At 44.6% G+C, this 18,592-nt stretch overlaps 1 protein-coding gene across 1 annotated transcript in view; it reads right to left on the bottom strand.

Moving 5' to 3' along the window:
• ZNF462 (zinc finger protein 462) overlaps positions 1 to 17,840 on the bottom strand; it is a 152,067-nt gene extending 134,227 nt beyond the window's left edge. Inside the window, 1 exon segment of the mRNA XM_043870545.1 lies at positions 15,918 to 17,840. The gene's annotated coding sequence lies outside the window, so the exon portion shown is untranslated.
• Positions 17,841 to 18,592: the final 752 nt, after the last annotated feature.

Consider the following 18,592-nt stretch of genomic DNA (forward strand, 5'->3'; position numbering starts at 1 on the left):
GGATTCCATCTCAAGCGCAAAGATGCTCCGGCCTCATGAAGTCCTTTCTCCTTCTCCCGGGCTGTGTGGTGAACTCCTGCCTCTGCCCGCCCTACATGTGTGTGGAATGTGCTTCACTCCATTTATGCTGACAGATTCCAAAAGAGGCAGAAAATCAGCTGAAGTTGTGCCATGGACCATACACAAGGTAGTCATTTAACACATCAGAGGAAAGCTCCAGAAGAGGACAAGATGCAAAGGGGAGGTGGGGGGGGGCGGGAAGCATCTCTCTAGGCTTCCTGCACTGGCATGAAATGAGTGCTTCCCTTCCTTCTGCCAGCTCCAATCCTTCATGTTGACATTACACATCCTGTACTGTAGATCCACCCCCATGCTGCCGCTTGCCCAGCTGAATTATCTCCTGCGTCACAGCGGTGGTAACAGAACTGCTGGCTCGGCAGACTTGAAAGCACCATTTCAATGCTTTATGCGTTCAGCAACTGGACACATTACCAGTGCGTCGGTCAGGGCCGCTTTGTGGCCCTCTCAGCAGCCATGCAATACTCAACCTAACCCTTCTGCTAACCAGATGGTCTGTTTGCCTCTTGGGACCAAACCATTCAACTTTACTTTATTAAATTCGACCAAAATGTGGGGACAGTTTACAGCAGTGTGTCTGGTTCATCTCCAACAGGGTTGCTAAGATGAAAATGACCTAAAAATAACTGGAAACTCGACTTCACACCAACAGAGAACAAGATATTTTGGAGTAAATATTTAAATGATCTGCCAGATTCCGCACCCCAGCAGCATTAACGACAAGGTTAGCAAATTATATTGTAAATACATACACACAAAGATTCAGAAATACACACATCTAAATAGGAATCCGCTTCCAGCCAAAGGTTCACCACCCTCTGGTGCAGTTAAATGTGGTTAAGGACAGCCATCTCCATCATAATCACTCCAATTACCAAAACAAAGAAGCTAACACAACTGGTAAAGAGATCCCACCTCCCCTGGGTTTGACCACCTAGGCGCTCTTGCAGGCGAGCCAGGTACTCCCAGGGCCCTCAGTAAATGGTTGATGAATGAATAGAGATGAATGGGCACATAGTTCTTAAATATAACAGCATCAATAAAACACATTTTATGAGAGTGAAGACACTAAATTCTTTCCAGCTCTATCATCATCCCACAACTACTAACTAGGAGCGCAAAGCCAGGCAGCGGATAAATGGCAAGAAGCAAGCCATCTGTGCCAGAGGCAGTGGATGGCCAGTAATTGATCACTGCAAATGAACTGCAGAGGTGGCTGGCCGTCCTTTGAGTACCTGGCAGGGTGCTGGGTATTTTACATACATAATGCCTCTGAGCCTTCACCAGAGAGGGAATTCCACTCTAAAGATAAACTAGAGGCTGGGAGCAAATGAGGAATCTGACCCAAGTGAAGTCAATCACTTTTCTACAACTTGGTTGTCACAGATGAGTAAGGATCTTACAACTTGGAAAGAAATGGACACAGATGAAGGTGGCAAACCGCAACCCACCCCCCCGCCCCCACCACCCCTCCAAACTATCCCTGCCTGAAGTCTCCAGGAAAATGGAAAGATCTTTCCAGTCCCAGAGCTCTTCTGCCAGCCCAGAGGCCTAGTTACAACCCCTCCTGTGTCTCCCCACATTTCTTACTTTCCTGAGGGCATTCCACATTATTACAACCAAAGATTACACCCAGAGAGTCACCGCTACTTCTTTAATTTGGGGGTCCACACTTTTGAGACCAAAAAGCTCTCATTTGAGATCATCCTAAAGATCTGAACACCAGTAAATAAAGTAATGAATGGTCACTTTTTTCCCCTCCTCCTCAAAAGTCTCTGCACACAATTTTAAAGCAGCAACTATAATTTTTTTTTAAAGAATTAAACATTTCTTTATGTCTCTGTAAATGTTCAAAATGTAAAACTAAATACATAAGGCTCCATGGGTAATTCACTTTGAAAGGTGAAGAATCACAACTGACCTACCCAAGAAGCATTCACATGTTCTCCATCTCTGCCACCATCACCACCACGCTGCCACCAAGGAGCCACCAATGAATGTTCTTGTGACTTGGAGCAGACCAGGTTAGGGAACTCTTGTTAGGCCCTACCAACACCCTTCCACATTTTGAAATATCATCTACCCTGAAGGCACTCTAAAATTAGCCTCCTTACCCCTGAGATCTCTAAGCATCTGATATTACAGGACATAAGTAAGTGGACATGGACTATTAAAATAAACATTTGCACAGAGAGGACCAAAGCAATTCAAAGCAAGGCCACAGGACAGCCCTCCAGCTGGCTCAGAGCTACCTACCTTAGTGAAGCCATATAGAAGCAATCAACATTTATAAAAGATGGCACAGCCCAGTATTCTCACTGAACCAATACAGTATTCTTATATCATTTTTGCCAGAATGATGCCAAACAAGAGCAACAATAATGACACCTTTCTCCTAAAAAGCTCGAAGAAGTTCACATTGATTAAAAATTGTTTCCACAACTCTGAAAAGACGGCACAGCCCAGTATTCTCACTGAACAAATATGGTATTCTTAGATCATTTTTGCCAGAATGATGCCAAACAAGAGCAACAATAATGACACCTTTCTCCTAAAAAGCTTGAAGAAGTCCACATTGATTAAAAATTGTTCCCACAACTCTGCAGGGAATATTTCTGTAAGGTGAGACAGTAAGTACACTTTTCCAAGAGGACGTGGCATCATCCTCGGGTGGTTTACAAAATCCCTACTAAGTACACGGGCACATATGGTGTGTGGCGGGGTCCACAGCCAGCCAGACCAGAGGTTCACAATCTGGAAAAGTCTACCTGTGAGTGGACCATGACAACGAGGACCACTCATCACATAAGACAGAAATGGTGCAAAATTAATCCAAACATGGAGTCTAAGACCAAGGACAAAACAATTCACGCCTGAAAAATCCCTGACAGCAGACCTCTACCTCAGTTTCTCTATCCATGAGGAAGACACTATCATTTTCCTAGTGCCCATTATAAACCCAAATCCTTACACACAGAATACATTTTAGCCCTTATGTCAGTTCTACAGATTCATAATATTATCCTCATTTTATTGGATAGGCAATCGTGGGAACAGAGAGGTTAACTGATTATTCAAGGCCACACAGCTAGGAAGAAACATAGACAAATTTTATCCTGCGATTGTGCAAGATTCAAAGAGTATGCTCCACCCGCTACACACCACTTTTCATAACGAAAGACGCCAGCACAAAGAACTGCATGTTCACACAGAAAACCTGAGAAATTTGCATTCCTGATGCTTCAGCAAAAAATAAGCACTTTATCCCAAAAAGAATATTCTTTCTATGTAAAATATATTTACATACTTACACATATTTATATATTAATACACACACACACACACCCCATATACCCATAGACATGGTAGCCAAGTTCCTAGTTGTTCTTCACACAGTTCAATGCAATGAAGTTCAGCCATAGTGTGCAAATTTTAATTGCATGACTTCCCCATAAAACTGCATGTCAGAAAGGGAAGGCTGCCAAGTGACAATCTGGCCCAGTGATTCAGAGTGTCACACTGACATACCCACTTCAGATACAGGTTGTTGTTTGTATTTCCTAGAAATCATTGACTTCATATAAGAGGTAACAGTAAAGAATGTCCCCTAGCAATGACATGTTCTTTTTCTCCTGGAATATACTGGCAGCGAATGGCATGAATTTGCAAAAAAGGAGGCGGAGGATCCTGTAAAGTTAAAAGCCCTTGCTCTATACTCCTCAGACCTTCATGATCATGTGGATAAGGCAGCAACTTAAACACAGATAACTCTCTTTTTCACTTTAAGACTATGCACTATTAAATAAAAGATCTATTCAAATGAATCACTTTAAATCTACTGTAAAGGTATCATGGCCTGAGGGAAAAATCTAGCCAGTTTTTTATTTTTTTATGCTTCAAGATTCCCATGCACTGATTTATTAATGTTTCTCAGCCATATTTGACTCTTAAAAACTGAAGAATTTATTTTTCTGTAGACATCAGTTCAAGCCATATAATATACGCGTGGGTACACAGACAAGATGATGTTGCCACCAACTTCTTTACTAAAGCAGGGGAAAAGATGACGGGAAGTTGGCAAGAAGGAGAAAAGGACCAGGAGGAAAATACTGGAAACATCTGAAATTCACTCTTCAGAGGCTGCTTCAGAGAAGACTGCTAACACTTACCTGAGCTGGGGTCAATTTTGATAATTGTAGTTGACGTCTAGAAATGGGGTTATGAATATAATTATCATGAAGCAGCAATTGGGCAATCACAACCTAATTAAGCCCACTGACTAGATTATCTTGTTTTTCCCTAATAATCACATAACATTTAACACTTGCTCATTTTAGGACCTATGGGTTATGTTCATTCACTATTAACAAGCAACAGCCACTGGTCAGAGAGACTGGATGAGGGATTCAAACATGAGACGCTACCAAGGGGTGGGGACGAAATTCAGGGACAGCTGAAATCTGTTCTTCAATTCCACTTCGCTGCTCAGCACACCCAAATTACCAATGAGAGGCAAGACCATGGGAGAAGATGGAAAAAATGATGGGAACTTCACACCAGTGGAAGGATACAGGTCTGTTCTCTTAAGCACGTGCTATTTTATGTGATCTATATAACGTGCTTTTTCACATTATAATGCAATCTGTCTTGAGATGAGTGATTTTTGTCTTTTTTTTTTTCAGGATAATAGAAGATTTCTCCACCAGCCCTAGATACATATACTTTATACATTTACCTCCTCAAACACACTCTAAAGCTCCCTCTCCTCCCTAGCTCTTGGGTATTCTCAAATTCAATGTCCTGTTCCCAAGTGGATGTCACTGCACCCATAAAGAGACCTTGACTCAATTTACCTATACTTTCTGCAATGCTCCTAGGAAGATGACTCTTCAAAGAATTAAGAGGAAGATTGAAGAAATATTTGAAGGTCTGGTCCTTGAGACAGGCTGGTATGAGGGAGCATCTTAGATGTCTAGGCACTATGGTGAAGGCTGAAGAGAGTCTTTGTGGTTCTTAACATTAGAAATTCCACCCAAAGAACCCCATGCTTTGGTATAAGTCAATTTTACTCTCCTCAACTATGTAATCTGTTGGGTTTTTGTTTGGGGTTCTTTGTTGTTGTTGTTTTTGAGCCTTTTTCCCATTACAAGCTTTCATCTAAGAAAACAATGGTACTGATAAGTTTGGTAGATAATGATAGAGATGACAGGTTACAGCCCCAGAGTGGCTCTGTGACTCCTTTAGGACACTTTATAAACAGAACACATACTTATCCTCCTAGCCAGGTTTTGGGTCGGAGTCTGTCTAAGGACAGACTATCACCTGAAAAGATCCATGGCAAAGTTAAAAAGGTTTTAGAAAACCACCACGAGTTGCCTGGAGGTTAAAGAGTCTACTCAGCAATTAACGCCCAACTGTCTGTCCTACAGAAAAGCTACTGTCCTAGATATCTGAGGGATTTTTGGACCTGCTCCATGCCCCTTAGTACAGCTTGTTACTCTATTAAGGGCATTTGTGGTCATCCCTGAACAACAGCTTCCTTACTGTACTGTGATGTTTCAGGGAGAGGCAAATAAAACCAAAACATCCATCATGTCTCCAGGATCTAAATAGAGCACATGGTGATCACTAAAGGCTTGGAGGATACTAGCACCCATGCTTTGAAGAGTATTGGCACTATTTTCAAAAAATCACTCTTAGACAGTGGAACTAATTTTCAAATATGTCTGTGTGGCTTTTGAAAAACATTTCTTGTGCTTCCAGTAACCAGAGCCAACATAGGGCACTGAGACTGTCAAAAGGGGCCCTCACAAGGAAAATAACCATCATCTCTTCTTAAAAAAAAAAAAAAAAAGTCACACAGCATTATCTTTCTGCTTATAACAGGGAGGGGTACCTTTTAAATAGCCAGGTGTATAATTACAAAATACTGAGTTATAATACTAAGTTCAATACAGTACAATTTTAAAATATTTATTCTCTAAATTTCCACCCACATGGTCTCTTGGTTTTTTTTTTCACCATCTCCTCTGCAACTCAGAAGAACAAAGAGAGGGCACTCCAGTTAAACACACTTTGTCAAGCTATTACAATAAGTTATATCTCTCATATCAACTAATATATTACAATTAATTTTCCATTAAGCTCAGATTTCCTTCCAGAACACCAGGATATACTCCTGGCATAAGCAACTGGAAGAGATAAACCATCAGGAACATAAGCTATTAGCATACTAAGTAATAACCAAGGCTAGTTCCCAGCAGCTGAGAGTCAGGAGGTGGTCCCCCTATGTGTGCATCCTGGCTCCCCCATCAAACATCTCCATGAAACTTGCGTAAATTACTTTACTTCCCCAAATCTCAGCCTTCTCTAACATTCGAACAGCCCCTGGTTCATATTCAATGTTACACAAATGTTACCTCGTATTAAATATTAACTGTGAGCATTTTGTTAACGGTGTATGCGATATTCCCACTCTACAGAGAAGTTGGCAGAAATTTTTGATGAAGCAATCATATTTAATCTCCTTTTGGAAGGTCTTCTTGCCCAGCATCAGAAGGAACAATACTCAGTCGACAGCAGAAGGGGAGAAATTTTTTTTTTCCCAATGGAAGTATAGTATTGTATTAATTTCAGCTTTAGAGCAAAGTGACTCAGTTATACACACATTTGCTTTCTTTTTTTATATTCTTTTCCATTATGGTTTATCCCAGGAGATTGGGTATAGTTCCCCATGCTATACAGTAGGACCTTGTTGTTTATCCATTCTAAATAGAATAGTTTGCATCTGCTAACCCGACTGCCCCCCCCCACCCCGCCCCATAAGTTCTTGTAGCTGAACTCTGACATTAAAATGAAAATGGTCTCTTCCATCCAGACCCCTTCCCTAGTTATCATTATGAAATACTAATAGTCTTCAAAGAAGACCATTTAAGATAGAAACCATTGAAGAGCAAAATTTCTGGGTGATAAGTACTTTATTATAGAAATCTTTACATAATCTCTAGCTGGTATCTACATTTTGGCTATCTTCATCCTATAACTCAGTGTTCAATTTTTACCCCACAGGTAGGACCCCCAGATCGGGTACAGTCTGGGTTGGGTGATCTGATGCTTGGCTGCAGACTTACTGGTCACAATACAGAGGATGATGTAATTAAGGATTAGAATAGCTGAACATTCTGGACCATGGTGGCCTTATTTTGGACATTAAAATACCAGGATTGGATTGACAGACCAGCCTGTGATGCCTGGCTCCAGCAAACAGCTTAATCCCAAGCTGGACACAGGTAGTCATCATGCTCCATGCCTTTCGCCTCTGAAATAAGCACTTCTTTGTTCCTCACTTCTTCTAACACCCAGAATGCAGGTAGAGAAGCTCTATGGATAACCTTAGCGAGGACTATCACATGTTCTGCCCATTAATAATGCAGCTACTTTCTGCTGAGCTCTATTCTTTACTTCGCTGCTTTTCCAGGAAAATCTCCACCAAGATCTACTTAATCAGCTCCATCAACCTTCCATCTGTCCTTACCCAGCAACGCCGTATTTTTAACCCAGAAGTCACATAAATTGTCTCCCAAGACCAATTCTACTTAACAATAAGGACTGACCAAAGAATGTGGATCTGAGCCCTGGTCTTCATATTTCACGTGCAATAGGTACCAAATTACAAGGTCTTTTTCCACTTGCTTTATTGTGTTCTTAAAAGCAATGCCTTTCTTCCTGTAAGTTCTTCCCCGTGGACAGCCCTCTCTCCTCTGACTTGTCAATCATTCTCCCACCCCTCTTCTCCTTCTTCCCCTCCTCTTATCCAAGCAGCCTCTCCTCCCCAGCAAATTTCCACCACGTAATTATGGCAATGCTTTAGCCTACTTTTCTGTTAGCTTAACAACCCTGTCTATTTTCTACTTGTGCTGATGCCACTGTTTGCTTTTCTGACGGGCTAATCCGTGTATCCTTTCAAGGCCTAACTTCCCCTACCATGAAAGCAGCTGGAGTTGTGATTCACAGGTGCTTTCCAAAGCTTTTCATTAGCAAGAGAAATGAGATGGTTTAGAAACCCATTTCTTAATCTGCAGGTGAGTATGGGAACCTTTGTGCAGCAAACATCTTTCAAGTATCCCACATTGTGCCACCGCACAATTATTGTCTGACTAATAAGTACAACGTTAGAGGCACATTTGTCACGTTAAAAAGGGAGAATGTTCCCTCAGAGAAGATCGCCACCACCCCCTCCCCCTCCCAGCCTCTGGTATTTCCCCGTTCAAGAGAAAAGCACTCAGCCGACGGGGAGCAAAACTGAAGACTTTCCCAGTCTTAAATCTGAACGGGGAAGAGAAGAATTCCAAGATACGAAGGTTTTAGCTCGTGTTCTGGTTCAACTGGCCAGACGAGGGCTTAGGGAGCGAGTTTGGCCTTCCCCAGCGGGGCTCTGTGGCAGCTAAGCCTCTCCACAGATCCTGGGCTTAATTACTTCTGACACAGTTGTCTCGCCTGGGCTTCCAGCTCCTTTTGTGTTCAAACCAATCTCAATCCAAAGTTAAGTCTTGGCCTCCTCATCTTAGACAAATGCTTCATTTACCACTAAGTGATCCTACAACATTTTCATCAGGACCCATGGGTTTGCTAGTGGAATGTTCCTCATCTTTCCTTGCACAGTCTTGGTGAAAAACCTACTTAAGAAGCCTTCAAGGATTGTTTTTTTTTTTTTTTGGACAAATAAGTACCCTCCCTCCCCCTATCTTCCTGTTACCCTCTGGAGCAGGCTCTGCTCTCTGAATGAAGTTGGGGGGTTAAGTTGGGGGGTTAAGTTGTGGTCAGACCCAACAGAAGTGCTTTCTTAACATTCAGAAGCAACATGCAGTGAACCACACAAGCAAATACATGAAAGCAAGGAAATCAATACCAAAATACCCATGACCTGGCACAAAAAGAAACCTTCTCTCCAAGAATAACCCAAGAAGAAAAAAAGTGTCTCCAGCTAGGAGTTAGGCAAGAATGCTTTGAAGACACCAAGTCATCTGCTCATCAGAATTAAAAAACACAATGCTTTTTGCAGGTGAACCATATGGGGAACCTCTCACCCCAAACTACCATACCTCTTATCCTTCCAAGCCCTGAAAACTCCAACCTGGCGTTGGAGCCACACATCCCAAGGCTACAAATCCTAGGCGTGGGTCAACTGATAAGGACAGGACCCCTTAGAAAGCAGATACATTTGACAACAGCATTTCAGAGCAGAAAACGTAAATCCAGATTCCCAGTGGGTGCAGTTCTCCTGATACAAAGTTCAAGGGGACAAAAGATTCCAAAGAGCTTCCTAATAAACTGTCAATGCAACCTAAATTCATAAAAATGCCTTTTCCCCTCACTTGGAAACTTCTCATCCTTTTATAAATCCCAGAGACAGTTCCACTTAGAATTATCTACTCTCCAATCCACCCCCTCCCCAACCCAACCCCACACTTTTTTTCTTCCTTCAGTACTGGCATGCAAACCATGCTGTTTTAACTTCTTTCCTGTTCTCCCAGTTCTTCTGGAACATTTTATTTTCGACAGTCAACTCATCTGGAGGAGTGCCACAGTGAGGTCCAACTGTTTATAGCGTTAACTGTGTTTCTGCCAGAAGTCCACATACAGCCCTACCTTCTCCAGACTGCCTCCTGGATTAAGAATTTATGCTTTCGTTTGGAAGAAGCTTAGAAAACGTGGAAACTTCCAAACATCCCTCTTCTTCTTTACAAAGTTACTCTCACTTGTCCAAGTGGAATGGGGAATGGAAACCCAGGGTCACCCTTCAAGTACTATCCCATCCCTCTCTCGTGGTTAAATGTGGCACGTGCCTTTCAAATAGCATTTTAAGGAAGACAGCGTGTCTACTGGGACACGGGAAATAGCTAGTCACAGGTCTGCAGGAGATAACTGGGTCTCAACAAGATACATGGAGGACACATTTTTAGATGAGCCTGGAACACTGGGAAGCCACCAGTCATTGCTAAAGACCGGATTTCACTCTCTTGGCCATTCATCAGTATTACAAAATGGCATCTCTGCCAGAAGCCAGTTGAAATCTCTACCAGGTTGCAAAACAGATCCTCAAGAGTCCAATTGTGGGCACTTCGGGAAGCTGCAATAGACCCAGACAAACTTCCAAAGAAGGGCGTTTGAAAGGACTCCCCAACCCTGGATGACAGAAGTACGGGGGGGAGGACAATCAGAAGAAAAGCACAGCTTCAAACCCAAGAGCTACAAGTCCCACGAACAAAACGGGCCTCTGGAGCCTATTACTCCTGTGAATGACCACACTTGGCCCCAGGCTCCCCAACACGCTAGACCAACTTAAAAAAAAAATCAACACTCCTGCCCCACTAGCGTACGGTTTCAGGGTTTCTGAGACAGCCTTGCGCTCCGGAGAGGGGAGCTGGTGTTTCACAAACTGCTACACTCACAGGCAGTAGAAAGGGCACTGGGGTGGGAGTCAGCAGACCTGAGTTCTAGGCCTGGCTTTGCTACAGATGAACTTTCTGACCTGTGCAAGGCCTCTGCGCCAGCTTCCTCCTTACAATGCAGGGGGAGGGGCAGAGGTGAGGGAGAAGATCTCTCTAAGGCACAAAGCAACTCAATGAGACGTTCTGACTTCATATTCATTGTTTAGGGTGTTATCAAGCAGTCAGCTTTGACATGATTTTTAGTGTTAATTTCTACTTGGGAAATAATGCATTTGTCCACCACCCCCAAAATCTCAGTTTAATCCCCATGTTCCCCAGCCTTCTTTTATCTTACAATAAATGCCTCTTTTCCTTTCTTTTTTTAAGCAACCTTCCCCAAACTAAGACTTGTGCTATTAAAAGAGCTTAGAACTTCCCATTTCCTTGCTAGCGCTAAAATTAAACTGTCCGTTCCTTAGGGTCCAACATAACATCTGCCAGATGTCTTGGCATATCACACAAAAAGAGGAATTTTCTTCTAACATTATCTACTTTCCTCTCTGTTTTCTCATAATCAATTAACAGGTCACCAACACCCACCTAATGTTTCTCTCAAAGCCACCAACTTCCTAAGTATGTGCCCTTCACAAGATACTTGCTTTCACACTCACACACTCATGGATAATGACTTTTTTTTTTCAGTTGACTAGATTTTAGTAATAGACCCTGGAAATATTTCCCCCCACTTCCTCTGAATTTCCTTAGTTTCCATATACCAACCATCCAATCATCCACCCATGTCAGATCCTTTGCAATCTGAGTTCATTATTATTTCCTGACTTATGAGTATGGCATTGAGAAATAGCTTGTTTCCTAAGCCATCAACTCGAAACACTCAATGCAGCTTTGTCAATGTTCTGTCCCAAGAGGCAGTGAACTATAAGACTGATAAAGGAACATACCAAAGAAGATAAGTAAGGTTACCTTAACCAAGAAATCTCAACACTAGGAAGGAATCCAAGACAGACTAGACCTTATTAAACTCCATCACACAGAAAAGGGGACTCTTTCCCAAGGCAACTTTACCATTCTTTCCTTTCAGGAAAACTAACTCAAGTACTTTCAAGTCCACTAGTATAGTTGGATTTCTTTTTCCCCTATTGTCTTACAGAAGACTCGCTAGAAAAAAAGAATATATATACACATATATATGTATATAATGTTTTCATCTAAAAGTTATAAACCAACTCCTGGGAGAATGTGATCAATGAATTAGGTGGACATAAATTGAATATGAGAAAGATTATGGAAACCGAACACCCAGCAAGAATATTTTTTATGGCAGGGTACATCACAATTCACATAGTCTCCAGAATGATTTCTCTCTGTGATTATATCAGAGCAAATTAGGTAAAAGCTTGCCTACCAAGCCTCATCAACTTGGTGTCTCAAAAACAAAAAGGATCTCTGAGTTTTGACATCAAATGAGAAGGTTCCATTGGACCCTTTTTTTATTTCTCTCATGGTGGTTTATCCAAAGTAACTGTCCTATTTCAAATGCACATATCTAGAAAAAAGCAAGAAACCATGTCTTGAATATAATGATGCTTCTCTTGGTGATGAACACCCGAGATGGATGAGTCTCAGGTTGGAACACATTTGCAAACTCCAAAATGCCTGTTAGATACCTAATTTTTTTCCCTCCAGAAAAGCTCAGCTCTGAGGCTGTCTACATACAAAAACACCAAAAGTAAAAAATATGAGTCAAACTGCTAGACTGGCAACCAGTTTGTCAGATTCTTCCCCCCACTGAGAGAAGTAATTAACCAGTTGTCCTGGTATCAACAACAACAAAGATATCATAGAAGTTTACTTTAAGATCAACAAATAATTTATTTATGTTTACATAAACATATATGGTTAATTAGGTGCAAAATTATCTGGCAATTACTTCCCCAAATAACTCTTTTTATCCCATCGCATTTGAACTTCTGAGTTTGAACATGTAGCATGCATATATATACACATATACATTAGCAAATTTAAATATAACATTGATGACATTCTACTTAAGAGCAAAAGTTATGATATCAAAAATAACATTCAAAAATGAGTAATTAAAGGTATGATTGCAAGTAAGATTTTTTTTAAGTGCTCTTGGAGAGCCCTAGATTATTAATAAAGAAGCAGAGCTCTGAAGAGAAGTATTTTTAAATGAGGATACACATCAACTGAGAATCCTGAAAACCATACATCTATGTCTACAAAAGCAGGGTTTTACTTCATTGACTATGGACAATTATCAGCTAAAGAACCATGTATTTCTCCTCTCCTTTCACACCTCTCAGAAGAACAATAACCCTCAATTAATGACACAACAGTTTGGTTCGAAAAATGTGATGTTGTCATATACAGCACGGTGCATTTACTGAATGACACTGCTCCCAGTTACTCAACAGAATATAATTACATCTGGAATCTAAAACCACCTCGATCTGTACAAAAATACTGTAGACATAAAGAACTTCATACACACACAAATCTGACATATAATGAGAAAGCAAAGCCAGAAAAAAGCTGGTATAAGTCGCTCACCAATGTGTTCCTTATTTCTGTTGAAGCTGGTACCTTTCTATATTCCTCCTTAGTTGAAAACAAGGTCCAATCAGCCTCCTTACAATAAATTAACTGGTTCTGAATCTCCTCCATTCCACTGTGGAGCATTCCTCACCTATCTTCAAGAGTCCATCTAATATTCTTCCAACATCTTCCCTCATCCTCAAGATGGCTACCTTATCTAATGGAAAAGCAACATCTTCATGGTTGGCTTTTATAAATTCCTCAAGCATTTCAGGCTTTAGTTCTTTACTGGGATTGATTACATACATTCTCTAGAACTAATCCGTGAAGAACTCCAATCAGTGTGTGTGTGGACTGGGTAGATTTGGGTCCTTTCTTCAAATCATCCTCACAAAATGTCTTCCTCTAAGACTAATAAATTCCTCCCAATTAGAAAGGTGAAGCTACCTGGACAGAAGGTTTTCTCAACTGACATAATATTATAAAATTTTGTTTCCATAGTGACATTGTTAAGAAGACATCTGATATTCCTGAAGACTTACAGTACTTGAGAACACAGAAAAGGAAAAAAAAAAAAAAAAGCAGCAGAATGGAAGGGAAAAGGGAAAACAAAGGAACTAAAAGAAGGCCTAATACACAAATGAAGCCTCCTGAAAAGAAATGTAGACCTTCCAGAAACTGGTGTCAGCCAGTCTTAAAGAGTTCCTCTGAGATCTTGCCAGATTTGCTGTTGCTGCTGTTGTTTTGCAGAAATCAACCACAACCAGACAATAAAGTCTTGCAGTGCATCAAAACATGATGATAATCAAGCCCCAGAACTCCAAAAATCTCAGCTCAGGGCCACCACCATCTTCACAATGAGGAAATCACATTTCCCGGTGACTTGCAGGAGACCTGGAGCAGCTTAAAAGTTCTGTGAAGGACCTCAGTGGAAAAATGTTTAAGGTTTTGCCTTGCCTTTCCCAAAGGAGGTCAAAACCCTACAGGTCCACTCAAAAGGAGAGAAAAAAATTCCAAAAGTTTACTTTAAAATGGAAACAAATGCCTCCATAACTTGTGAAAGTACTCCTTGGGTGGGAGAAATATCTGAGAAGCCCTTCCAAGCCCCTCATTTCTTTGCATAATGAACAGATACTGAGGAACCACCACAAGATTCGCCCCCTAGAAAAGGAGAAGGAGAAGGCAGGCAAGCCTCCTCTTCCAGCCATCACCAACAGAGCTTCAAAATGGAGACATCCATAATTTTATAAACACTTCTCAGCTTTGTCTCCTGGAAACCCGCTCTCCTCCATTTTCTGGTGGAGTTTACAACATGACATGGGCTTACCTGACTCAGTTCCCAGCTCTCAACCAAACTAGTTACTTCCTCAAAAATCCTCCAGCCACCTCCAGAAACAAAACCAAAGCAAACCAAACAGCCAACACAGAGACTCAGACACAGCCCCCGGGAGCCCTGGGAGAAAGCCCCAACTGGTTGGTCTTTTCCCATCCCAGACGCGTGCTTAAAAATGAAACTTTTTTTTTTTTTTTAAAGTAGGGGAGGAATATAAAAGGAACTCCAGGCAGCCTCCCTCCCTCTCTGTAGGTTAGAAGCTACAATGAAAAGAAAATGAGGGTTCCTCCAGGAATGGTGAAAAGCCTGGAGAATGAACGTGAGAAGAAGCTTTGTGTTTTGGAGTCTGGACTGGAACCAAAGCAGACAGCTTGCAAATGGAGGACAGGGAGATAAAGGGAAAGAGAGGGGCTGCTCCAATGGGGGGCGGCTGCGGCTTCCCCTCGCGCCTGGAAGGAGGGCAGACCCCTGGGAACTGCACCAGGACTCAGGCGACCCCCGGGCCTCTGTCTGGGGGTCTTTTCTCCCTTCCTCAGAGGAGAGCCAAGCGTGTGTAATGGCTTCTCCTCTCCTGAAACCGTTGTCTCCTCCACCAGACGCTTCTGAACCCCCAGCCTGGAGACAGCTCCTCAGCGGCTCCTGAACCTGCGCCCGCCCCCCGCCGCCAACTCCCACCGCCCCGCCACCCGGCCGGCGCCCCCCCGCTCCTCGCCTCTCTGCTCACCACCGCCGCCGCCACCCCCCCGACACATCCCGACCCCGCATCCCAACTTCGGGGAGAGAGAGAGAGAGAGCGAGAGCGAGAGAGAGAGAGTCAAATACCTGAGGAAGAGGGGGGGTGCCAATCCGCACGGCTTTGCCATCGGGCTGGGGACAGGCAGACAGAGAGGGGGAAAGAAGGAGAGGGACAGAAAGAAAGAGGTCAACCCGCTCAGGTCGGGGCGGCCGGGAGCGCTCCCTCCTCTGCCCCTCGCTTGCTCCCTCCGGCTCTCTCTCGGCTCAGGTCTCCTCGACTCCCGCCCTCCGCCCCCCTCTCTGTCCCTACTCCTGTCCCCACACCCGGAGCATCCGTCCTAAGCCTCCGGCTCTCTTCTCACTCATCTTTCATTTTCTCTTCTCTCCCTAGAACTACACGAAATTAATTAAGCCACAGCGCTCCGCCCCCCCCCCCGCCCCCCAGCAGAAGGAGCAGCCAGCAGGAAAAGCACAGCCACCTCCACCACCTTCTCCTCCTCTTCCTCCCTCGCTTCTCCTCCTCCTCCTCTTCCTCCTCCCCCTCCAGCTCGCTCTCCCTCCTCCTCCTCCTCCTCCCCCCCTCTTCTCTCGCTTCTTCTCCTCTTCCAACAGCCAGTCCATGCAGGGGACTTCCTCTCCTCCCGGCTCCACCAACCCTCCTCGGCCGAATGAATGAGCGCGTTTGTGCCTCCACCACCCCGCGCTCTCCTCCCCGCAGCACTCGGACCACCCCGAGGTGCTGGTTAATTGCAGTAACTTACAGAAGAAGCGTCCCGGCGCCGGGAGGTGTTTCGGGTTCTCCAGCCCCACCGCCTCCTTATCCTCTTTCTCTTTCTCCTCTTCCTGCTCGGGTTATTGTTGTGGAAGTTGTTTGGGAGTCTCATGTGCTTCTGCCGGGTCTCAGCAATGGAGGATCGCCATCTTCCCTGCCTTCCTCGGCTCCTCAGACTCGCTGCAGCTGCAGATGACCTGAGATATCCGTCTCTCTCTCTCCCTCTCTCTCCCTCCCTCTCCCTCTCACTCTCTCCCTCTCTCTCTCTCCTCTTCTCTCTCCTCTCCCTTTCCCTCGCGCGCTCTCTCTCTCTCTCTCCCTCCCTCTGTGTCTCTCTCTGAATAATGAGCAACCAGAGGGAGAGAGAAAGCAAGACAGAAAGAGAGAAGGCAGACAATCTTCTGCCACACAAAACGCCGGAGCACCAGGGGGTGCGCGAAGCCTTTCTAATAACAACAACAACGTGCGGGAGAGAAGAAGAAAAAAAAAAAAGAAAGAAAGAAATGAGGAAAGGGCTGGGGGGGGGGGGGGGAACGGGAAGAATTATCCAAGAGCTGGAGAAGAGCAGGAGAAGGTGGAGGAGATGCTGAGGCTGCGGCTGCTGTCCCCCCGCCCCCTCGCTGAACCCCAGAAGGAGGCAAGGTGGTAGCAAAGTTAAGGCTGGGACATTGTCTTTGTCACTCCGAACAACACAGAGCCAGGCCAGTGAGATGTAAGAGGAGGCGGTGGCGGCGGCGGAGGAGGAGGTGGTGGAGGAGGAGGAGGAAGAGGAGGAGAAGGAGGCAGAGGAGGAGGAGAAGGGGAAGAGGCAGATGAGATGAATAAAGACCTGCGGAGAAGGCGGTGCGAGGAGCGCGGCGGCCGGACTGAGGCGTGCGCGCTCGCGTCCCGGAGGCACCCGGCCGCCCCGGCCGGCAGAGGAAGCCCCCAGTGAGGACCCTGCCCGGCCGCTCATAGCGCTCCCACCATCAGCCCTGCCCGAGGCGCCGAGCCTTGGCCCCAGAGAGTCCCTCACACGCATCCATCTAGAGGCCAATCTTTGCAAAAGAACATACATGGGGAACTAGAGGTTGCAAGTCTAAACCCAGATCAACCACGTGGGGCTTTTTAATCCCTTTCCAGCTTGCGGTGTGAGTATCTCCAGTGAAAAGCTCAAATTGTCCATTACTGGCACGTATTTTGAAGTCTTCTCCTCCGAAATAAAGACTCATTGTGCATTTTATTTCTTTTCTGATATGGGAGGGGGGGCTGGGGGAGCGAAAGAACCCATCATTCTGAGCCTCGGAACCACCACTTTCTTTTCCTAACTTGTGAAGTGTTTTGACGGCGCACCAAAAGGGGGAAAAAAGCCTACTTAAATAACTTTACACCCTCCAGCCCGGCGTTGTTTGCACTTTCTGGCTGATCATCTAAAGGCTCAGAAAGTAACAATCAGAGCTCCTAATGATAAGGTGTCATGGTGTTGAAGACAAGAGAACCAAGATGAAGCTTTCACACCTTGAATTTTTATTTGGTGTAATTTCCCACAAATCGTTCTGAACTACTTATTTTGCAAAGGAGTGCGTTTACCCTCCTCTCTAAGTCCAATGTCTCCTAAGGCTTTAATTTGATGGGGGGAGGGGGCGGGAGGTGGTGCCTACAGTATAAAAAAATCAATACAGCAAGTCAGAAGCAATTGAAGTTCAAGGGCATGGGCTGCTTGTACCATTTCTATTTCTCGCATCCTCGAGTTGGACATCAACAGTCTCGAGAGAGAGTGAAACACGCAGCGCGCGGGGCAGAGACCTTAATTAAAGTTTCTTTTGTCCGCGTCTGAATTGGGGGATGTTGCTGGATTCCTTTGCATTGGGGCGCGCGCATCCGGTGGAGAAGGCGCGGTGCAGAGGATGCAAGGCAAGATTGTCCTCTAATATCCACTACCTCCCCCCACCCCACCCACCCCCAACAACAGTCCGGGCAGACATCCCCATAAGCCCATACAATAAAGGGGAGGAGGAGACGCGCGCGGAGTTGGTTCCCACCAGATAGCGGGGTTTTATAAACAGATCGGACTCCTTTTTCCCAGCTTTTCCCCAATCGTTTATTCCGGGGCAGAATCTCTCACCCAGAGGCACGACTTAAACCCCTTCCAGTCAACACTTCCTGCCCTTTTCTCCTCCCACTCACATTGAAAAGCTTGGGAGCCCTAAAAGGGTGTTGATGGCGGGGGTGATAAATAAATAAATAAATGACACTCTACGCGTGCGGTGAAGAAAGGAGGGGGGAGGGAGAGGGGAGAGAAAAAGTAGGCAGAGGAAAACCTGGAGGAGAAAGCTCTGAGGCGAAAGGGAAACGGGAATCCGAGAAAGAAGAAAGGAGAGAGGAGGACGGTAAGACTCGGCAGGACTGAAATGACCCTGGCTTTGTACAGACTTGGGAGGACTCCCCCTTCCAGCTGCCTGGAGGGACCTGGGAAAGTCCTTCTGCCCCGAGCTCCTCCCCCACAGGACCCCAGGGATGTCTGAGCGCTGGCCGCCGCTCCCCCATAAATTCCTCGTGGCACCGAGAGGAAGCGCGCCAGGTCTCCATCGTCCCTCCACTGCCCCGGCTGATAATTTACCTCTTTGTCTTTAATAAAAAGCTGACTTTTTCTGTCAAGCTCTGCAACGGGAAAATAACACTCGT

Source organism: Cervus elaphus, chromosome 16, assembly GCF_910594005.1.
Source record: "Cervus elaphus chromosome 16, mCerEla1.1, whole genome shotgun sequence".
NCBI classification, from domain to species: domain Eukaryota; kingdom Metazoa; phylum Chordata; class Mammalia; order Artiodactyla; family Cervidae; genus Cervus; species Cervus elaphus.